General features: G+C 43.7%; 1 pseudogene; it reads left to right on the top strand.

The window, feature by feature from the left end:
- Positions 1 to 11,666: 11,666 nt before the first annotated feature.
- LOC132122552 (A disintegrin and metalloproteinase with thrombospondin motifs 14-like) overlaps positions 11,667 to 24,691 on the top strand; it is a 40,855-nt pseudogene continuing 27,830 nt past the window's right edge.

The raw sequence follows: 24,691 nt of genomic DNA, 5'->3' as shown, positions 1-24,691 counted from the left end.
CATGATGTAACCTCAGAGTTCTGGAGAAAATGACAGAATTGCGAGATGTAACTCAGAATTCAGAGGGAAAATAATCGGAATTGCAAAATGTAAACTTAGAATTCTAAGGAAAATAAGTCAAAATTACGAGATGCAAATTCAGAATTTAGAGAAAAATGTCAGATTTGTGAGATATAAACTCAGAATTGCAAGTTATAAACCCAGATATAAGAACTGAGATGTAAACTCGGAATTCTGGAGAAAAAAAAAGAATTGCGAGATAAAATCTCAGAAATATGTCAATATTGCAACATTTAAATTAAGAATTTTTTTATTGGGGGGGGGGGGGGGGATAAGAAGTGCGAGATGTAAACTTAAACTTCTTGAGAAAAAAGTCCAAACTGTGAAACAAAAATATTTTATTCCATGGCATAAATGAGCTTATACAGTATGTATATGCATGTATGTAGTTGTTGTGACTGCTCGACACACACCCAGCGCTTCTGTGTCAGGACGTCTGTGTTGTAGTCTCCACTGTCATTAGTTTAATAAAAGGGCTTTAGGAGGCAGCCACAATTGCTTTGCTTTTTCAGTGCAACTCAATACTCCCCTCAGCAGCAGTGATTTCCGCGAGGGCCAGCACAGAGCAGCTCTGTTCCTCCGGCACGTTTGCACACACAATGAGATCATTCATTCATCACACATTGATTACTCACTTAGGACAGAACCGAGCACAACAGACATTCTCTGCTCTTCAAGAGAATATCGTTAAGGGACGAGAAAATGAAAGTGACATGCTGCAGCAGAAGTGTTTCTTTGTGATGCATTAATGGTTTTGCAAACTGCAGTTATCAGTGAGCAAATGCATTCATTATTTGTTTATGATGTGCCTGCTTGAGATCTTCAAGATTATTCTGCAAAATAGCTATTGACAGTCGGTTTAACCTGTGAATGTCAGAAGTGTGAGTCTAGCTGCTATAAGAAGCATGACAATGCATTAAGAATAACAGATTTAAAATGTGTGCTAAAATGAGGCTGAGTATGCATTGCATAATATGCACATTTTCAGTGCATATAGTAGAATGCACTTGCAAAACTTGCTAGATTTGTCTTTATGTGCATATGTGCAACAGTTTATTTAAATTGTATCCCATAATGCAAAGCACTTTACTTGACCTTATACATGAGGCATTGTTAATGAACTGGAAGTTGCATTAAAACTGTGATTTTTATTGTATTTTCATCATGCAGATTTGCAGACATAAGCCAGATTGGATTTCAGAAATGCATTTGAACTATTTGTAATGAAATAAATGGAATGTGAGAATTTAATGTAATTCTAAAAAAATTATCATCATTGTGCATCATTAAAGTTTGAAACTCTAATTAGCTATTGATTAATCAGGTGGGGATATTTAGTCATTTCATCGTAAAAAGGCTCAATTACATTCAAATGGAAACATACCGTCTGCTCCAGTTCCTGCAAGTCATGTTTCTATTGATGAGAAACCTGACTAAATGTGATTTTCCTCATTCTTTATTGGACCTTAAACCTTCAGAGACCCACTGTGGGAAGATTGCAGAAATTAAAGTGACTGAATACAACCCGTTGTTTACTAAACTCCGCATCTTGTACTCTGAAATGTGTCTGTTTTGGCACACAGTGCGCTAAGTGCATACTGATTTAAACAAGGATGAAATATAATTATAGTCTCATTTGGCAGCTGCAATGGTAATGGCCTAAAGGTGAACAGACTCAAAAACTTTTATGATGGCATTGAATCTCTGAAGCGTACCCGACACGATCATAAAAGCTGAAACTCTGGCAGACTCTTGTGTGAGGTGGTCCAAATGTCTCTCTGAAGTCTTTCTCACACATCTCGTGCCTGCTGCATGCAAACAACACATTTATTTCAGATTGTGTTGGAAGCACTGCAAGTAGAGTTTTGGTGCTGAGGCTTTTCATACTGTGAAGAGCGAAATTCATTAGAAGATATGTGTCACGGTTGGTAAACCGTGATCTCTGGGTTTTGCACTTTGTGGTGAAGTCTGTGTGTTTCGCGTCTGCACTGATTAGCTTGTGGGCGTCTCCGTTAATTGTCATCAGCAGCAGCTGTCACTCATCACTCTCTCCCTATATAATGGCTTGTCTCACGTCTTGTGTTTGTGAGAGCGTTGTTTCATGTCGGTAACTATTCTTTGCTTCTGTGTTGTTCTGCGTTTGGATGTCCGTGTCTTCCCCCGGAACCTCATCCACTCATCACACCTTCACAAGCATCACCACTTACCTTCGACTCGGTTCTCCGCAGTTCCTGTGCCATCCTCTCCTGCTGCCAACTCTCCACCACCATCTGGATTACTCACCGCCTTCACCATCTTGGATTGTCGTTTTCCCAGCGTTGTTTGTATTCTTGTTTGTTTTGTTTTTCATTAAATATTGTTCATATTCGCACTTGTTTCCAGCTTCTCCTTCGTCACAGAACGCTCTCACCAAAATGGAAGCAGCGAGCACCACCTCTTTATCTGATTTTATCCACCACAGCATCAACCGTATGGATCAGCAGCAGGAGAGCATTGCTAACACCGGACGCGCTATCCAAGCGCTGGTGGCACAGGTGTCCGAGCTCACCCAGCAGATCCACCAGCTCACCTCTCCCACTGCGCCCATCGCAGCGCCTGCTCACTTTAGGCAATCATTGCGAAACCATATCCTTTTTCCTCATGGACTCCCTGTAGCTCACATTGTGTTAGGTCACCCCTGGTTAATAAAACAAAATCCATGAGTGGATTGGGGTTCCAACACAGTCACATTGTGGAGTGAAAGTTGTCATGAGTCTTGTCTGGTTTCTGCTTGTCCTGTTGTCCCTGTCTCTGTCTTTCAGAAGGAGAACATGGTATTATCAAACGTGCACGCAGAGTATCTGGACCTGAAGGAGGTGTTCAGTAAGTCCCGTGCTGCTTCCCCAGCTTCTTCCTCTGCATCGTCCCTACGACTGTGCCATAGACTTAGTGCCAGGTAAGTCTCCGCCTAAAGGCAAATTATACTCTCTTTCTATTCCAGAGAGGGAGGCCATGGAGAAATACATTTCTGATTCCTTGGCATCTGGGTTCATCCGCCCTTCCTCTTCTCCAGCGGGGGCGGGATTCTTTTTTGTGGGTAAGAAGGATGGTTCTCTGCGACCTTGTATTGACTACCGAGAGCTGAACAACATTACGATAAAGAACACCTATCCATTACCACTTATGTCTGCAGCTTTTGAGAGGTTACAGGGAGCATCCGTATTCACAAAATTGGATTTACGTAATGCTTATCATTTGGTCCGCATCAGGAAGGGGGATGAATGGAAAACCGCCTTTAATACCCCTAGAGGGCACTTTGAATACTTGGTCATGCCGTTCGGGCTCTCCAACTTGCCAGGGGTTTTTCCAAGCACTCGTTAATGACGTGTTGAGAGATATGGTAGATCAGTTTATATATGTTTACCTGGATGACATACTGATTTTTTCTTCATCTCTCCAGGAACACGTGCAACACGTCAGACGAGTGCTCCAGAGATTACTTGAGAATGGTCTTTTTGTCAAGGCGGAGAAATGCGTATTCCATGCACAGTCTGTTCCTTTCCTAGGGTATATCGTCTCGTCCAAGGGAATACGTATGGACCCTGACAAGGTTAAGGCTGTGATAGATTGGCCATCTCCAGATTCCCGTAAGGCCCTACAGCGGTTTCTGGGGTTCGCCAATTTCTATCGGCGTTTTATTCGCAATTTCAGCCAACTAGCCTCACCTCTGACGGCCTTGACCTCTCCCAGTACTCCGTTCAGGTGGTCGGACGCAGCTGAGACTGCGTTCACTAACCTCAAAAGCCACTTCGTTTCGGCTCCCATCCTTGTGGCCCCTGACCCCACACGGCAGTTCGTGGTGGAGGTTGACGCATCAGAGGTGGGGGTAGGAGCAGTGTCCCAACGTGCTGCCTCTGACGATAAGGTACATCCTTGCGCGTTTTTTCCCATCGTTTATCTCCTGCTGAACACAATTATGACATTGGTTACAGAGAATTGTTGGCCGTCAAATTAGCTTTAGAGGAGTGGCGTCACTGGCTGGAAGGCTCAGGGGTACCTTTCATTGTTTGGACCGATCATAAGAATTTAGAATACATTAGAACTGCCAAAAGACTCAATTCCAGGCAGGCTCGGTGGGCACTTTTTTTCGGTCCCTTTAATTTTACTTTATCGTACCGCCCGGGTTCCAAAAATGTCAAACCCGATTCTTTATCACGTCTTTTTGATCCCTCCGCCCGCCCGGTGACTCCCGAGTGTATTTTACCTGAGACAGTAGTGGTCTCAGCACTCATATGGGAGGTCGAGTCGAAGGTCAAGACGGCCTTAGAAGGGGTAACGCCTCCGCCCGGTTGTCCACCGAACCGTTTATTTGTGCCGGAGGAGTTAAGGTCCAAAGTCATTCAGTGGGGTCACTGCTCTTATGTTGCTTGTCACCCAGGGATAAGTCGAACTAATGGGTTAGTTAAACAACGATTCTGGTGGCCACTTATCGGTCGTGACATCCGCGATTTTGTTTTGGCTTGCTCAGTTTGCGCCAGTGGTAAGTCATCTAACCGACCTCCTGATGGGCTCCTTCAACCGCTGTCTGTCCCTTCGAGACCCTGGTCCCAAATCGCACTAGATTTTGTTACCGCCTTCCCGCCCTCTAATGGCATGACGGCCGTTTTGACCGTAGTGGACCGGTTCTCGAAGGCAGCACATTTCATTCCCTTGCCCAAATTACCGACAGCCAAGGAGACAGCGGTCACTCTCCTAGATCACGTCTTTCGGCTTCATGGCCTCCTGGTAGACGTAGTTTCTGACAGGGGATCTCAATTTATATCCAAATTTTGGAAAGAGTTTTGTAAATTGCTAGGAGCGTCAGTTAGCTTGTCTTCGGGTTATCATCCCCAAAGTAACGGGCAGTCTGAGCGAGCCAACCAAGATTTAGAGAGAATTCTTGGTCTCTAAGAATCCTTCTTCCAAAAAGTGTGGCTTTCTACCAATAAAATTCCTCTGCGATCCGTATCTAACAAGTTAGCTCCCAAATTTATTGGCCTATTTACTATCACCAATATCATTAGTCCGGTGACAGTCCGCCTCAAATTACCTCCAGCGTACAGGAGGATACACCCCGCCTTTCATGTGTCCAAAATTAAACCCCTGTTTTATGCACGTATTAATCCGCCTACTCCGGTTCCCCCGCTGCCGTGTCTCATAGATGGGGAACCGACTTATTCGGTTAATCGCATTCTGGACTCGAGACGGAGGGGGCGAGGATTCGAGTACCTGGTGGATTGGGAAGGTTACGGTCCAGAGGAGAGGAGTTGGGTACCTGCTATGGACATATTGGATCACTCCCTTATTGATGATTACAATCAGCAGGTAGGCCCTTCTGGGAACTCCAGGAGGCATTCTTAGAGGGGGGGATACTGTCACGGTTGGTAAACCGTGATCTCTGGGTTTTGCACTTTGTGGTGAAGTCTGTGTGTTTCGCGTCTGCACTGATTAGCTTGTGGGCGTCTCCATTAATTGTCATCAGCAGCAGCTGTCACTCATCACTCTCTCCCTATATAATGGCTTGTCTCACGTCTTGTGTTTGTGAGAGCGTTGTTTCATGTCGGTAACTATTCTTTGCTTCTGTGTTGTTCTGCGTTTGGATGTCCCTGTCTTCCCCCGGAACCTCATCCACTCATCGCACCTTCACAAGCATCACCACTTACCTTCGACTCGATTTCCCGCAGTTCCTGTGCCATCCTCTCCTGCTGACAACTCTCCACCACCATCTGGATTACTCACCGCCTTCACCATCTTGGATTGTCGTCTTCCCAGCATTGTTTGTATTCTTGTTTGTTTTGTTTTGGTTTTCATTAAATATTGTTCATAATCGCACTTGTTTCCAGCTTCTCCTTCACCCAGTCGTCAAAATATGGTGAAAAGCAAACTTCTGCAATATAGGCTTGTATGATGCAACATAAAATAATGCGTTGCTGTGATAGTAACAGATCTCAAGGTGGCGATAGAGTTTCCTTCAAATGTGTGTGCCATTCAAATAGGTCAACAATTTAACTAACTTGCTCAGTAAGATTCTCTTCTGTTGCTTCACCATGTCAGTAGTTGAGCTGAAAGAGAAAACGGATTAAAATGCATGTTAATGCACACTATATCGACAAAGCTGAGAATACGACGTATGCTTTTCTTGCTTTATGACTTGCAGTTTGACATGTTTTGCATGTCGCATAGCTGGATGCATTTAGGTTTGACAATGTTTTTCTGTATATTTTAGGCCTTACATTGCAAATGCAAGATGCATTAAATTGCATCTAATTAAATAATAATGATACCTTAGTTGCAAACATAAAATCTGGTTTTTTTTACATTCTGTGCATGGAGAACCGCTCTATGGCTCACAAGTGAGGTGGTCCAAACGTCTCTCTGAAGTCTTTTACTCACACATCTCATATCTGCAGCATGCAAATGATGCATATTCATTTCTGACCATGCATGTAGAGGTTTGGCGCTTTGGCTATTCATGCTGCACAATGCATGCTAAATTCAACAGAAAACATGGTGAAAAGCACTGAAGGTCAATTTCTGGACAAGCTTTTGCAATGTAGGCTCGTATAAAGCACAACATAATGCTTTGCTGTGGCAGAAACAGGCTGGCAGAAAGACACTAATGATTTTGTTGCTTTATGACTTGTATTCTGACATATCAGTAGGCTGTGCACCGACACTAAGTTGTTGTCGCAAAGCTATAGAAGCATTTGTATTTCACATACTTTTCTGTATATATTAGGCCTCAAATGCAAGAAGCATGAAAATGCTTCTGATTAAAGAATAACGTCAACAGTTACGTCAAAGAATAATGAGTTGCAAACATAAAATGTGGTTGTTTATGATGCATTGTGAATGGATAACCGCTCTATGGCACTCACATTATCACACATAATCTCGCATCTGCAGCATTCAATTGATGCATGTTTATGTCATTTAGCAGCACTGCATGTAGAGTTTCGGTGCTGAGGATATTCGTACTGTGCACTGCATGCTAAATTCAGAAGAAAGTACTGTTGAAAGCACTGTTGGCCAATTTATGGCAACCTTTAGCATTACAAGCTTGTTTGAAGCAGTATTAATGCGTTGCTGTGGCAGTAACTGTGGTGTGTTTCATGCCTTGCATTGCAAATGCAAGATGCATGAAAATGCTTTTGATTCAAAATAATGTCACATACATGAAATCTGATTGTTTTTGACAGCTGCACTGCGTGACTTGTTCAAAAGCCGATATCGATCCACTCGGTTGCTCTTATCCAGTCTGTCAAACCCAACCTCATTCTAGCTGACTGTACAGGATCCAGTAACTATGACGATATTGATAGAGTGCATTGATGGACACAAAAAGCCCCTACATTTTAGCTCTAATGCAATGCACCGATGTCATTTGAAAGTGCATTCTGCTTTATCTGCCTCCAACCAGAGAGTTATCGCTGATGGAGGTCCATGTGCTTCTAGACGCACCCTGCAGAAATGCACAGACAGCTGCTCTCAGCATAGGCTGTGATAACTGTAATCGCTCATTTGAAAGCACATCCTTAAGGTTTATGAATAGCAGGGTGTCCCCTTCAAGCTTATGAGGTCATTGGTATGGCGCGGATCAGTCGGGAGAGAAAACACGCCTGTCACGGTAAAGATAGATCAGCTGCCGAGCATGTGATTGAGAGCACGCCAACATCAACACTGGCACGTCTTGGCTTGCAAGGTCTGCGTGTCGAAGAGCGTCCCCCATCCTATGCACAGCAGGTTGCTGATTCATACAGATTCATACAAATGAATGCTCACCCAAATGCACAGAGCGTGCATGATTGTGGCGAGTGGGGCGGGACCGAGGGACGTGGGAACAAGGAGGGAGGCCGGCAATGATTGGGAAATCAGTGGCACCTGCGACCCACTGCCGGTCTCGAGTCCCACGTAGGAGATGGAAGGATATAAAACTGGAGCGACGACAGTGAAGGACGAGAGAGGACCAGGCCTGGGCTTTTAGTTGTGTTTTGATTTTTATTTGAGCGCACCAGTCGTCCGTGAGGGGCTGGTGCGCTGTTTTGTCTTTATTTTGAATTATTAAAATGTTGTTTGATTGTCCGCCGGTTCCCGCCTCCTTCTTACGGATGAATACTAAGGGTTAATCATTACAGTGGTGCCGAAACCCAGGAGAAGGAGGGATGCGCTGCTGAAGATCCCTCGCCGCTGTGGTGAATCCGCGGTGCCACAGAGCTGGCGAGGAGGATGCCGCCATGGACGCTCGAGGCGGTGGACTGGAGTGAGTTGCTGGGAACGGGCGAGCTCGCTGCCGACCGCCCACGATATGGAGGGGCGGCTGCCGTCCGTGAGGGAGCGGAGGAGTTGGCGCCGTTCGCCAGGTGGCCGGAGCCTGCTGCCTCCGTGAAGGTATCCGGAGGAGCAGGGAACGGGGGACTCCTGCCGGCTGCCCAAAACCGGAGGAGCCGTCGCCGTCCACCGGGCCGTGGAGGGGTGTTGTGCCGTCCGCCGAGGGCCGTCCAGTGCCACCGCCAGGCACCGCGGAGGAGATCACCCAGCTGGTGGAGGGCCGAGCAGCTGTGCGTCTGGGAACTGGAATTTTTTTTTTTTTACTCTCTCCCCTCTCTCGTCTCTGTTGTCCTCCTTCCATCTCCTTTTCTCTTGCCTCGTCTGTCCTACCCCCAGGTTCCCGCAGGTCCCCGTGAGCGGTCCCCCCTGGATGGAGGGGGGGGGGGGGAGTAGAGCGCAGTCTCGAGGGTACCCCCCGGCCTGCGAGGGGCGATGGGGGTATGTGGTGAGTGGGGCGGGACTGAGGGACGTGGGAACAAGGAGGGAGGCCGGCAATGATTGGGAAATCAGTGGCACCTGCGACCCACTGCCGGTATCGAGTCCCACGTAGGAGATGGAAGGATATAAAACTGGAGCGACGACAGTGAAGGACGAGAGAGGACCAGGCCTGGGCTTTTAGTTGTGTTTTGATTTTTATTTTCACCTTGATGTCATAAGTCATACAGGTTTGGAACGGCATGAGAGCTATTATTTTGTGAAGGCTGATATTACACCAGATATGAAGCCTGTTAATTGTGAGGAGTGTAGGGAGTGCTGTGGTGATGTGAAGTTACTCCTGGTGTGTTGACAGATGAGATTGTGAAAGATGAAGTCGTAGTGTGAGAGCATTATGTCCCTGTCCGTCAGCGCTTGTGGTGATCTGCGTTAATTAGTGTGAATCTCTCTGCGTGATGTACGACATGTTTTCCGTCTGCATTGACAGCTGATGCTGCTCTGGGTTCAGCGATGGATCACGATATTCCATTAGAAAGTGTCACGCAAGCCAAGTGCTCCTGTCAATTCACACTGACTACAGGTTCATGCTGGATTTAGAGGGAATGTACTACATAATGTTCTGAAAGCTACAGCTTTGCAAATATGTGACCCTCAACCACAAAACCAATCATAAGGGTCAATGTTTTGAAACTGAGATGTATGTCTAGTTTTATTATTATTTGTTCATCAGAATGTCTTCTTTAAGAGAAAATTAGTATCTTATTTTTTTCAAAGTGACCCACATTTGGTTTTTGACCACTAAAAATGTGTACAATTTAATGATTTACTCCTGGAGCCATATTAAAACTAGAATATATCTGGAATTGTAACATATAGTGCCTTAAAAATACACATACCAAAAGGGAAGTTTGTCTAGACCTAAAATCTGAAAGGGCATTAAGATAGCATTAATACTTTTGGAGTTACAAGCCTGCAAACATTGGAGAAAAAAACATGAAAAGTGCCCTTTCCCCATTTTTGAATGGTCACCATTGGCACATAATGCAACAAAGAGAGCTAAAGTCAGCAGATTTTACTAATAGAGCAATCAGTCTCTGTGTAAATGTAACATAATGATGCTTTCATCTTTCTGAAGTCATTTTTAACCCTCTGTAATTTGGCTCTGAATCTCAGGTGGAAATTGCCATTTTGAACCCCCCTCTACAAAACAGTGGATTACTCAGTAAATATTCATCAACGGCATTTAATTTTATGGCTTTCATCACTATACATGTTTATCTTTCTTTAAAAAAAATATCAGCAAATTAAAAAATATGAGCCGTGGACCTATGGTTGAGATGACACGAAATGACCCAAATGTCTTTACTGCCACTTTGATCAATTTAATGCATCCTTGCTGAATAAAAGTATTAATATCTTTCAAAAAAAAAAAATATATATATATATATATATATAGAAATGTATCATTGTCCAAACGCTAGGCTCTTAGAATTGTTTACTTCAAACAGAAGGCCGAGCTCCTGACTACAAATTATAGGTTAGCAGACAACCTCCCTCAAATTGCATGTTCTGCTGTGGTCCGACAATAAAGAAGGATTTGGGGGTTTTCTCACCACTGGATGCTTTTCTTCTCTTTGTCTTTTTGTTTGTCAAGCAGTTTTTTGGAAAAACCAGCTCTTTTGTACAGTATTGCCCCTTCTTCTTCTTCAGTAAGACACATCTCTGAGAAACAGATTCAGGTGTTTGATTTTATAGTCTCAGTCCCCCAGATATAGGATTTGGTCTATAAATAAGTTTTATGCATTTATTTCACAGTATTTGCATTGCTGTTTTCATTGTGCTTGCAAGATAGAGTTTCAAACTCTAATTATTATGTTTCTTCAGTTATTTCAGCTCAAATCACTTTACTTACACGTTCCATTTGAACTTTATATTGCAGTCTTTGACGTGCATCTATTTACGTTATAGTTTTTAAGAAACTTGCTTTGACTCACAATGACAGAATTCTTTCAGAATGCGACAGTGATGATGAAATATTTGGTTTGTTTCCATTTGCATACTGAATTGTTATTAATTGATTCATTTTTGCCCCGATTTGACCCTCTTCAGCTGTTTTTTAAATTAGCAAAATTTACTGTAAAGCTGTTAAATGCATGTGCCTGAAGCCTGACTGTCAGAGTTAAACCTGTTCCTTCAGAGCGTGTCATTTTTACTCCACTGTTTCGCTCATGTGTGATTCTTCTAGCTTGCGTGTGTGAAATGCTCGTGACCTTATGGCGTCTCGCTGTATTATAAATATCCAGCTTCAGAGACAGTGGAGCTGATATGTGGAATTTAGTGTACATTCATTCTTAAAGATGCGTCAAGTTTGCTTTTTCAGTCATAGTGTCAAGAAGGACTCGGGTGCACAGGAGATGGAAAATGATGGACAGGCGCTGACCTCACAATCTGAACTTGAACTTAGCTAGATATTTGCATGTTCTGAAGTAAATTTAAGTGATGGATTTTCATGCAAAATCACTGTTGTGGATTTCAAGATGCTTGCCAGGGTGTTTTAGGTGGTAGTCTGGTGTGAAAAGAGTCCTTCGCCTTCCACTCTTTTGTGAGAATCGTATGTGTAAGTTTATATTTGAATAAATCCCACATCCTTCAACCAAATCCGAATGCTTTGCTGATGCCGAATCCCACAGAACTCGGCTTGAGTCCGCTGTTCTTCTGGAGAAAGAGCCGCAACAGCAGCAAAGTTTACAATAATAAATAATGACCGTTTGTACTTTGTGTTTCCTGGCCTACATTATGGCCCACATATTGTGTTTGTGTTCAAGATGAAAGTGCTTCCTTCTGCTTTTGTTCAGGTAAGATCAATCGTCTGTCCAAACTCGGTTCTGGGCCCCTTCTAAACATCTGTCATTGAGCATCTCTCGTTCTCTCCTGACGTTAAGCTTATATACAAATAAAGAAAGTCTGAAGTCAGGTTTGTCCTGTTGGTCAAGTGCAGGCTAAATGCAGTCCATTAGGGTCTGGATTGCTGAAATGATAGCATGCTTTTCTTATTGCTGTTTCTTGGCCTTTTTTGGCAGCGTTCAGCCTGAAATGACAGTTTGGTGGTATTTTAAACAAAAAGTTTAAAACTTCGTCTTTAGCCGAAGTTGTTTTTTGGTTTTGGCTTGGTTAAATTTTTTTTTGAAACATTAAGCTTTGAATTGTAACTCATTCCTCATTTTTTAACTCATTTTTTTTAAATGTCCAAGTTTTGCTTTTCTTGTTTAATAATAATAATAATAAGTTTTTTTTTAAATGTCCAGGTTTTGCTTTTCTTGTTTAATAATAATAATAATAATAATAATAATAAGTTATTTTTTTTAAATGTCCAAGTTTTGCTTTTCTTGTTTAATAATATTAATAATAATAATAATAATAATAAGTTTTTTTTTAATTTCCAGGTTTTGCTTTTCTTTTTTAATAATATTAATAATAATAATAATAATACGTTTTTTTTTTAATTTCCAGGTTTTGCTTTGCTTGTTTAATAATAATAATAATAAATGATTTCTTTTTAAATCACTTATCTCGTTCATGGATTGAGTTAAGACTGTCCTGCTTCCTGACACTGAATCTTAACGACTCTTGGTAATTAAACAATGTCAAAGCTAATGCTGATTTAATGTGCTTTGTTTCTGATCGTCTGTGTCTGTCTGGTGCATCTCTGTGTGGTTTCAGGCCGGCTTGATTCGCACTGCTGATGAAGAGTTCTTCATCGAACTGCTGGAGAAAGGTCAGCAGGAGATAGAGGTCAAAGGTCGTGTCCATGTGATCTACCGAAGGTCGGCTATTAAAAGGGACAAGGATCAGGGGCGAGATGACCTCCACAATGAAGGTAAAGAAGAGGTTATTTTTTTTTTTACATTTAATTTTAAAATTGTGATTATGATTTTAAAAAGCTCCAGGTTTTCTGTGTTTCTAGGGCTGCAGAATTTGGACAAAAATGTTAATTATAATACAGTTAAAAAAGTAATAGTAATAATAAAGTAAGAAATAAAAAATAAATAACATAATATCATGAGATCAATAACAAATGAATAAAAATGAAATGTATTATTAAAATATTTCTATTTTGAATAAATGCTGTTCTTTTAGACTTTCTGTTCATCTGAAAAATAAAATGTATCACAGTTTCCACAAAAATATTGCGCAGCACAACTGTTCAACATTGCTAATAATCAGAAATGTTTCTAATAATCATCATATTAGAATGATTTCTGACGATTCTTTAAAAAAAACATAAAGGCTTTTAATATCGAAAGATCACCATATTCATGTGCTGTGTTATAATCCAAAGAATGCCATGAAACTATCTTCTTAAAAATTTGATTGTTGCACTTCCACTATTTCTAAATTACACTCAAGATTCACACAAGAGCGATGAAGAAACATGAGCTGAACAAGACGAAGAAGAACTTCTGAAAGGGTCTGCAATATGAAAGAGAGTTTGGTGATGCCATAAAGCAGCTTTTAAGAAGACTAATAATCAAAACATATGGCAAAACCCTTGAAATCTCCTGTAGTTTTGCAGCTGTATGGGGCTTTAATGCTCCACATGTGTATCAGAGAGTTTTATGGAGAGAGTTCTCTGTGTTTCTTCACTGTGATGTTTACATCAGCTGTACCTTTCTTTTGCTGCAGTAGAATTTGTACCCGGCCTTCTGATGTTTTCTGACCTTTAGTTATGCATTTAGAGGTTTGATTTGATCATTTTTCTTTCTGTAATTCTAGTTTTGGTTCTGCATACTGATTTCTTCATGCAAAATATAAATAAATATTAAATAAACCTAGTCATCTGCTGGCTGAAAGGCATAATTATACTGTAGTTAGCTAGAACTAAAACCATTAAAAAAAAGATTACTTTAAATAAAATAAAATTAATCATCATTTTTTTTACTTTTAAAATTTAGTTTAACTTGGTGTATTAAAATAACACAAGCTAAAACTGAAAAAAAAAATATATATATAAAAAAAAAAAAAGAAAAGAAATTATTACAACCTTAACTAAAATTAAATGAAAATGGAAAATATACAATTAAAAACTAAACTAATAATAATAAAAATAGTATAATAAAATAAACAGGAGTTTAACTTGATGTACTTTATGACTAAAATTTAAATTAAAATGAAAAATATAAAAATAAAAACTGATATAAATATATTAATTAAAACTATAATATTATCTCAGTGGAACTAAAATAAGAGCTACAGAGAAGGACAGCAGCTTGTGAGTGTTTTGCCTTGTTTTCTCATCAGACTAGTGTGGGATCGTCATTGCTAGGAAAGTTTTTTGGTTTAAATTGTGTGTGTCTTACCCTGGTTAATACGTGCTGACAGTGGCGCTTGGTTTTGCGTTTGCCTATCGCGGGACTGCCTGGTTTCGATCTGCTAAATAGTGAGGCGTGGCCAGCTGACTTCAATCACAGGTAATCAGGCTAATACAAAAGCGCTAAGTTTCACCGCGGCAGCGGTCGCGGCAGCCCTCGTGTGAGCCCTCCTCGTGTGAAGACGGACGAGTGTAAAGACGATCGACTCTACCTGCACGACTCCACCGAGCAAGGACACCGACAGGGCACTTGAGTATTGCTTTTTTCCTCTTTCTTTACTTTTTGTATACCTTGTTCTCAAATATCTTACACCTGTTGTCACTATGTGCTTTCAGATCTCTACTATCACTACTAACACTCGGAGAGCACGCTACGGACGTCGCAGGAAGGCCTGTCTGACAAACCTACGGCCTGTCCCTCTGACCTCTACTACTACGCTCTCTATTCCAGTTGGTCTCTGGAACTGCCAGTCTGCAGTTAACAAAGCAGACTTCATTTCTTCTCTTGCTACTCATTCCGGTCTCAACCTCATGGCACTGACAGAGACTTGGATCAAACCTGAAGATACTGCCACCCCTGCAGCCCTCTCCACTAATTTCACTTGTTCCCACACTCCTCGTACCACTGGGAGGGGTGGAGGAACAGGTCTCCTTATATCAAAAGAATGGAAATTTGATCTTCAGCCATCACCTACAGGTACTGGTTCATTTGAATCACATGCCATTACTGTAACCCACCCTGTTAAAATCCAGTTTGTGGTCATTTATCGTCCCCCAGGTCAATTGGGAAACTTCTTGGAGGAGTTGGATGTGCTGCTATCAAACTTTCCTGAAGATGGTACTCCTCTGGTACTGCTTGGTGACTTCAACATCCACCTAGATAAACCCCAGGCTGCTGACTTCAAAACTCTGCTCGCCTCATTTGATCTCAAGCTAGTGTCTACTACAGTGACTCACAAATCAGGCAACCAACTGGACCTCATCTACACGCGCTGTTGCTCTGTGGACAACTCTTCAGTTGCTCCACTGCACACCTCAGACCACTTCCTCATTACTGCTAACCTAGCACTTACTCCTGAAGTGCCTCACACTCCAACGCAGGTCACCTTTCGACGGAACCTACGCTCACTCTCTCCATCTCGCCTATCTTCTGTGGTTTCATCCTCACTTCCTGCACTCTCTCAGTTCTCTGCTCTGGACACGAACAGCGCTACGGACACTCTTTGCTCCACTTTAACATCTTGCTTGGACAACTTTTGCCCACTGTTGTCTAGACCAGCACGCACTGCCCCATCTGCCCCCTGGCTGTCTGAGGTTCTCCGTGAACATCGCTCTAAACTCAGGGCTGCAGAGAGGAAATGGCAGAAATCAAGAAACTCTACAGACCTCAGTGTGTATCAGTCTCTCCTCTCTTCCTTCTCTGCAAATGTCTTCACGGCTAAAACATCCTACTACCACAACAAAATTAACAGCTGTTGTGACGCTCGGACACTCTTCAAGACTTTCTCTTCTCTTCTTGATCCACCGCCACCACCTCCTCCATCGACTCTTACAGCGGACGACTTTGCAGTTTTCTTCACAAATAAGACGAGATCCATCAGCGGCCAATTCTCCACACCGCAGACTGAGGACAACTTCACAATGACCGATGCACACTCTTTCTCCTCCTTCTCCCCACTCTCAGAGATGGACGTCTCCGAACTTCTCCTGTCCAATCATCCTACTACTTGTCCACTTGATCCGATCCCCACTCACCTCCTTCAAGCGATCTCTTCTTCAGTCATACCTTTGCTTACTCACGTTATCAACTCCTCTCTTCACTCTGGAACATTTCCCTCAGCATTCAAGCAGGCTCGGGTAAGCCCACTGCTCAAGAAACCATCTCTAAATCCAGCGCTTCTTGAAAACTACAGACCGGTATCCCTTCTTCCATTTATTGCAAAGACACTTGAGCGAGCTGTGTTCAACCAGTTTTCTATATTCCTTGTACAGAACAACCTCCTGGACAGCAACCAATCTGGCTTCAAAAGTGGCCACTCAACTGAGACTGCTCTGCTCTCGGTTACTGAAGCCCTGCGACTAGCAAGAGCAGCTTCAAAATCCTCGGTACTCATCTTACTGGACCTTTCTGCTGCTTTTGACACTGTTAATCACCAGATTCTCCTGTCCACCCTCAGAAAGATGGGCATCTCTGGAACAGCACTCCTGTGGGTTAAGTCCTACCTCTCTGACAGATCCTTCAGTGTGTCTTGGAGGGGTGATGTTTCAAAGTCACACCACCTTGCTACTGGGGTTCCTCAAGGCTCAGTACTTGGACCACTTCTCTTCTCCATCTACATGACATCATTAGGATCTGTCATTCAGAAGCATGGCTTTTCTTATCACTGCTACGCTGATGACACCCAACTCTACCTCTCATTCCAACCAGATGACCCGACGGTAGCTGCTCGCATTTCAGCCTGTCTGAGTGACATCTCTAGCTGGATGAATGACCATCACCTTCAGCTTAACCTTACGAAGACAGAACTCCTGGTGATTCCAGCTAACCCATTGCTTCATCACAACTTCTCTATACAGCTGGGCTCATCAACCATTACTCCTTCGAGGACAGCTAGAAACCTAGGAGTTGTGATGGATCATCAGTTAAGCTTCACAGACCACATTGCTACAACTACCCGGTCCTGCAGGTTTGCCTTATACAACATTAGGAAGATTAGACCCTTCCTGTCAGAGCAAGCAACCCAACTTCTTGTCCAAGCTCTTGTTCTCTCCAGACTGGACTATTGTAATGCTCTCCTGGCGGGCCTTCCTGCATGTACTGTCAAGCCTCTGCAATTGATTCAGAATGCAGCAGCGAGGGTTGTCTTCAATGAGCCAAAGAAAGCTCACGTTACTCCGCTCCTCATCAGGTTACACTGGCTACCAGTAGCTGCTCGCATCAAATTCAAGGTACTGATGCTAGCCTACAAGACGACCACTGGCACGGCACCAACTTACCTAAACTCATTGGTTAAATCTTATGTGCCCTCCAGAAGTTTGCGCTCTGCAAGTGATCGACGCCTTGTGGTACCATCCCAAAGAATTTCAAAATCACTCTCAAGGACCTTTTCCTGGACTGTCCCCAGCTGGTGGAATGACCTCCCAATCTCAATTCGTACAGCTGAGTCTTTACTCATTTTCAAGAAACAGCTAAAGACTCATCTTTTTCGCCTGCACTTAACCAACTAACACTAGCACTTTTCCTTTTCTTGTCTTTTTATTTAATAAAAAAAAAAAAAAAAAAAAAAAAAACCTACCTATGCGTTCTATACTAGACTAACTGAGACTTGTCATGGCACTTGTATACTGTTGTTGTTCTCTTGTTGACCTGACTGCTTCTGTTGTTCTCATTTGTAAGTCGCTTTGGATAAAAGCGTCTGCTAAATGATTAAATGTAAATGTAAATGTAAGATTCAACTCGATGGACTAAAATAAAATGGACTAAAATTCCCTGGTTCTGAAATGCAAAATTCATGCTCTTTTAGAGTTTGAAACAACATTTAATGTTTCACGTCTACATTCATTACAGTCAACGTGTAACGCTCATGAAATAAAGCAGAAATCCATGTTATGTAATTATCGTTTATTGTTTCATAACACTTAAGACCAGACAGATTTCTATTTGCAGCTCAAGCTGTTTCCATTGGCTAACGTTTCTGTAGTCAGGACTAGATGCAGCTGTGAATGTGTCTCGTTTGTTTCATACAGCAGTTTTTGTCACGCTATCTGGTCTCTGTATCCCTGGGTGTCCACTAGTGGGCTCACTTCCCCTTAGGCACCTCACCGTAGGCACTACAATTCCCACTAGCCTTGTCCCTTCATCACAGTAATTGCACTCCTGTTAATTGCACCAGGTGCCTCAACTTATTAGTCATTAGCCATGTCTTGTTAACCAGTCTTTTCCTGTTTGTCTTCATGGAGTCCTTTCCTTCCATTCCCTTCCTTTCCTTCCGTTACCCAGTATTCTCATCTTCCAAGTTCCTCGTATTCCGAGTTCCTGTTCCTTTCCCTGTTCCTGTTCCCTTTCCTGTTTCTCCTTTGTTTTGTTTCCAGAGTCGAGTCAGGTGCTCGTGGACCTTCCAGAGTTGAGTCAGGTTCCCGTTGACCCTCCAGAGTCGAGTCAGGTTCTCGTTGACCTTCCAGAGTCAGGGATAGTCACCGCTGACCTTCCAGAGTCAGGGCTAGTCACCGTTGACCTTCCAGAGTCAGGGCTAGTCACCGTTGACCTTCCAGAGTCAGGGCTAGTCATCGCTGACCTTCCAGAGTCAGGGCTAGTCACCGTTGACCTTCCAGAGTCAGGGCTAGTCACCGTTGACCTTCCAGAGTCAGGGCTAGTCACCGTTGACCTTCCAGAGTCAGGGATAGTCACCGCTGACCTTCCAGAGTCAGGGCTAGTCACCGTTGACCTTCCAGAGTCAGGGCTAGTCACCGTTGACCTTCCAGAGTCAGGGCTAGTCATCGCTGACCTTCCAGAGTCAGGGCTAGTCACCGTTGACCTTCCAGAGTCAGGGCTAGTCACCATTGACCTTCCAGAGTCAGGGCTAGTCACCGTTGACCTTCCAGAGTCAGGGCTAGTCACCGTTGACCCTCCAGAGTCAGGGCTAGTTACCGTTGACCCTCCAGAGTCAGGGCTAGTCACCGTTGGCCTTCCAGAGTCAGGGCTAGTCACCGTTGACCCTCCAGAGTCAGGGCTAGTCACCATTGACCCTCCAGAGTCAGGGCTAGTCACCGTTGACCTTCCAGAAGAGTCAGGGCTAGTCACCGTTGACCCTCCAGAGTCAGGGCTAGTCACCGTTGACCATCCAGAGTCAGGGCTAGTCACCGTTGACCCTCCAGAGTCAGGGCTAGTCACCGTTGGCCTTCCAGAGTCAGGGCTAGTCACCGTTGACCCTTCAGAGTCAGGGCTAGTCACCGTTGACCCTCCAGAGTCAGGGCTAGTTACCGTTGACCCTCCAGAGTCAGGGCTAGTCACCGTTGACCCTCCAGAGTCAGGGCTAGTCACCGTTGACCCTCCAGAGTCAGGGCTAGTCACCGTTGACCCTCCAGAGTCAGGGCTAGTCACCGTTGACCCTCCAGAGTCAGGGCTAGTCACCGTTGACCCTCCAGAGTGCTAGTCACCGTTGACCCTCCAGAGTCAGGGCTAGTTACTGTTGACATTCCGGAGTCAAGCCAAGTCACCGGTGAAATTCGTGGACAAAAGCATGTCACCGGTGATCTTCATGAACAAATGCAAGTCGCCAATGATCTTAATGAGCAGAGTCAGGCCACCAATGATCTTCATGAGCAGAGTCAAGTCAGCATTGATCTCTTCTTGAATCCAGTCTAAACACCATGGGATTACCAGAGTCTCTCCACGTCTCTGTGGAACTACCAGAGCCTCCCCACGTCTCTTCTGAACTAACAGAGCCTTTCCACGCTTCTGCTGAACTTCCAGTGCCTCGTCACGTCTCAGCTGAACTCTCTGAGCGCTCGACTGATCCTGTCGTGGCCACGGAGGCTACCCTTAACTTGTTCATGTTCTCTGTTTCAGACTTGCCTAACCAGACTTGCTCTTCTGTCTCGACTGCACGTGATGTGACTGCACTGATGTGGTGGTCTTCTGCGCCACCCTGGTGGGCTTCTGTCTCGACTGCACGGATGTGGTGGTCTTCTGCGCCACCCTGGTGGGCTTCTGTCTCGACTGCACGGATGTGGTGGTCTTCTGCGCCGCCCTGGTGGGCTTCTGTCTCGACTGCACGGATGTGGTGGTCTTCTGCGCCGCCCTGGTGGGCTTCTGTCTCGACTGCACGGATGTGGTGGTCTTCTGCGCCGCCCTGGTGGGCTTCTTTCCCGACCGCACGGATGTGGTAGTCTTCTGCGCCGCCCTGGTGGGCTTCTGTCTCGACTGCATGGATGTGGTGGTCTTCTGCGCCGCCCTGGTGGGCTTCTGTCTCGACTGCACGGATGTGGTAGTCTTCTGCGCCGCCCTGGTGGGCTTCTTTCCTGACCGCATGGATGTGGTGGTCTTCTGCGCCGCCCTGGTGGGCTTCTGTCTCGACTGCACGGATGTGGTGGTCTTCTGCGCCGCCCTGGTGGGCTTCTGTCTCGACTGCACGGATGTGGTGGTCTTCTGCGCCGCCCTGGTGGGCTTCTTTCCCGACCGCACGGATGTGGTAGTCTTCTGCGCCGCCCTGGTGGGCTTCTGTCTCGACTGCATGGATGTGGTGGTCTTCTGCGCCGCCCTGGTGGGCTTCTGTCTCGACTGCACGGATGTGGTAGTCTTCTGCGCCGCCCTGGTGGGCTTCTTTCCTGACCGCATGGATGTGGTGGTCTTCTGCGCCACCCTGGTGGGCTTCTGTCTCGACTGCACGGATGTGGTGGTCTTCTGCGCCGCCCTGGTGGGCTTCTGTCTCGACTGCACGGATGTGGTGGTCTTCTGCGCCGCCCTGGTGGGCTTCTTTCCTGACCGCACGGATGTGGTGGTCTTCTGCGCCGCCCTGGTGGGCTTCTGTCTCGACTGCACGGATGTGGTGGTCTTCTGCGCCACCCTGGTGGGCTTCTGTCTCGACTGCACGGATGTGGTGGTCTTCTGCGCCGCCCTGGTGGGCTTCTGTCTCGACTGCACGGATGTGGTGGTCTTCTGCACCGCCCTGGTGGGCTTCTGTCTCGACTGCATGGATGTGGTGGTCTTCTGCGCCGCCCTGGTGGGCTTCTTTCCCGACCGCACGGATGTGGTAGTCTTCTGCGCCGCCCTGGTGGGCTTCTGTCTCGACTGCATGGATGTGGTGGACTTCTGCGCTCCCTTGGTGGGCTTCTGTCTCGACTGCTTGGATGTGGTGGTCTTCTGCGCTCCCTTGGTGGGCTTCTGTCTCGACTGCACGGATGTGGTGGTCTTCTGCGCCGCCCTGGTGGGCTTCTGTCTCGACTGCATGGATGTGGTGGACTTCTGCGCTCCCTTGCTGGGCTTCTGTCTCGACTGCACGGATGTGGTGGTCTTCTGCGCCGCCCTGGTGGGCTTCTGTCTTGACTGCACGGATGTGGTGGTCTTCTGCGCCACCCTGGTGGGCTTCTGTCCCGACTGCATGGATGTGGTGGTCTTCTGCGCTCCCTTGGTGGGCTTCTGTCTCGACTGCATGGATGTGGTGGTCTTCTGCGCTCCCTTGGTGGGCTTCTGTCTCGACTGCACGGATGTGGTGGTCTTCTGCGCCACCCTGGTGGGCTTCTGTCCCGACTGCATGGATGTGGTGGACTTCTGCGCTCCCTTGGTGGGCTTCTGTCTCGACTGCATGGATGTGGTGGTCTTCTGCGCTCCCTTGGTGGGCTTCTGTCTCGACTGCACGGATGTGGTGGTCTTCTGCGCCGCCCTGGTGGGCTTCTGTCTTGACTGCACGGATGTGGTGGTCTTCTGCGCCGCCCTGGTGGGCTTCTGTCTCGACTGCATGGATGTGGTGGACTTCTGCGCTCCCTTGGTGGGCTTCTGTCTTGACTGCACGGATGTGGTGGTCTTCTGCGTCACCCTGGTGGGCTTCTGTCCCGACCGCACGGATGTGGTGGTATTCTGCGCCGCCCTGGTGGGCTTTTGTCTCGACTGCATGGATGTGGTGGACTTCTGCGCGCCCTTGGTGGGCTTTTGTCTCGACTGCACGGATGTGGTGGTCTTCTGCGCCCCCTTGGTGGGCTTCTGTCTCGACTGCACGGATGTGGTGGTCTTCTGCGCCACCCTGGTGGGCTTCTTTCCCGACCGCACGGATGTGGTGGTCTTCTGCGCCGCCCTGGTGCGCTTCTGTCCCGACCGCACGGATGTGGTGGTCTTCTGCGCCCCCTTGGTGGGCTTCTGTCTCGACTGCACGGATGTGGTGGTCTTCTGCGTCGCCCTGGTGGGCTTCTTCTTCTTTTATTTCAATAAAAAAATTCTCTCATTTTTGTGCTGATATTATATTATATATTATAAGAAAAATATATATTATAGAAAAATATTTGTATTAAATAGAAAAATTCTAACTTGTAGCATTTTCACTAGTTGGCTTTTGCCAATATATTTAAGAAATATTTAATAATAGTTTTAATGGTATCTATCTTACAATTATTGAATTACTTAGTTATTTAAAAAAATATATATATTATTTAAAAAAAAAAATTGCATTGTGACAGCCAATGGTAAAATTTTATAATTAACCACTGGCTTCCACTTTATTGTAAATTATATATTTTTTTATACCTGTCTTGAAAAATATTCTAAAATAATATAAATTAAATGTATGCATACATTATATTGTATTATGTAATAATGTATTAATATGTTATATTATAAGTATAACATATAAAAATTTACCATTGGCTGACTCTTTGAAAAAAGAATAAAATAATAAAAAACAGTAAAATATTTATCCTATTTTTTAAACCCTTAAAATGTTTTAAATATATAGAAATCTTATTTTATTTTATTTTATTTTACCTGTCTGCCATTTGACCTACAATTATTTTATTTTATTTTATTTTATTTTACCTGTCTGACATTTGACCTACAATATTTTATTTTATTTTATTTTATTTTATTTCTGCCATTTGTCCTATAAAATTTTCTGGTTTGTTGTTTTGTGTGTTTCCAGTCCATCAGCCTGATTGAGCGTGGGAATCCGTCCCAGAGTCTGGAGCAGGTGTGTCGCTGGGCAAACACCCAGCAAAGGCTCGACCCCCAGCACGCCGAGCATCACGACCACGCTATCTTCCTCACCAGGCAAGATTTTGGTCCCGCAGGTATGCAAGGTTCTGTGTTTCTCTCGATCGAAGCTGTGCAGATTAAGTGCTTCTTTCTGCTTCCGTTCGGTTGGCAGCACATTGCCCAGCACACCGGTCAGTAACGACCATCAGACACAGTGTAAAGTGGGCATCGATGTCAACCTGCAGCAACCAAAAATGCTCTTTGACCCAAGAAGAGTTTTTGGCATGTAGAGGAAAAGAAGATCTTTATTAGTAGCTGTGTACTCAACAATACTAATATTCCTAGTTTGTGATTAGAAAGCTTCCTTTCTAAGTAGTTTGACGAAATTATTGTGCTTCAAAAAGATGAATTAATTCTTGCATGCATGCGATTAAAAGGTTTGGTTCACCCAAAAATTCATTATTTGCTCATCTTCTACCTGTATGAGTGTCTGTCTTGCGTGGAACACAAAAGAAGATATTTGAAGCAATCTTAGTAGCCTAACAATTGATGGTAGCCATTGACTTCCATAGTTTTTTTCCATTCTGTGGAAGTCGATGGCTACCGTCAGCTGAGGGTGAGTATATGGTGACAGAATTTTCATTTTTTGGGAAATATCCCTTTAAAATTAGCACATAAAATCTTTTTAAAGCATTTATTTATTTATTTATTTAGAAAAACCAAGGCAAATAAACTATATCACAGGTTTCTAGTGTAGATTAAAATAAAATGTAAAATATTAAAGCATGGCTTGCTTTGAGAGAAAAAAAAAACTTCACCTTCATCGTTCTAGATATGTAGTTGTATGTAAATGTATCTTATAAATATTTTGAATTAGATTTAAAAAAAAAAAATATTTACTTTATTCTGTTTTTATTTAATTTAACTTTAAGTTTTAATGATTCTTTTGTTTTGTCTTTTTTTAATTAGTTTTAATATATATATACATATATAACTATATAATTTGTCATTATTTTCTTGTAATAAACTATTATTGTAATAAAAATATATGTATACATATGTGTGTTTGTGTGTGTAAATATTTTATATATTTTAATGTATATTTATTTATTTGTATTATATATATATATATATATATATATATATATATATATATATATATATATATAGTTTTAAAAATATTAATTTTATAAATCAGATTTTATTCCCAAGAAATTAATGTAGCTTGATGAATTCAGGACATGCTTGCAAACAATATTTCCTTTTCTTCCTGACATGTTGTACAAGGTTCAAAGTTTTTGTTTGTATATTTATATTTCTTTATGACAGCATGTTTATGTTACATGTAGAGAAACCAGTACTATCCTGTGTGAACCATCTTCATGCGGTGGCACTTTAATATCAGTCTAAATATTGCAGGACATTAATCTAACGTCAGATAAACACCTCGGCTAGCAGCTTGATTTCTTATGCAACCCTTACTCTGGCTAAGTAAGTTCATGTTTGATTTTTTTGTTTTTATTATTCTGGTTATGTCAAAAATCCAATAAAACCCACATGGCTTCTGGGCAGCTGGGATATCCCTACACATGTAATCAAATGATGCTGGATTACATTTATTATTGATGCTTTAACTGGTATTAAAACACTGAATGCTTCATACTGTAAACTTCTCATAATCTGTATTCTCTGCTTTTCACCTGCATGCCAAAGACTGTCTGTGATTTCAGTAGCATGAACGTTTAGTTAAAAAGAGCCCAGACTGGCTTTAGCTTCCGGAACAGCTCAGCTAAACTAAAGCT

Source organism: Carassius carassius, chromosome 40 (assembly GCF_963082965.1).
Source record: "Carassius carassius chromosome 40, fCarCar2.1, whole genome shotgun sequence".
In the NCBI taxonomy this organism is placed as follows: Eukaryota; Metazoa; Chordata; class Actinopteri; order Cypriniformes; family Cyprinidae; genus Carassius; species Carassius carassius.
The sequence above is the reverse complement of the archived record's forward strand: the minus strand, read 5'-3'. Positions and strand labels throughout refer to the sequence as shown.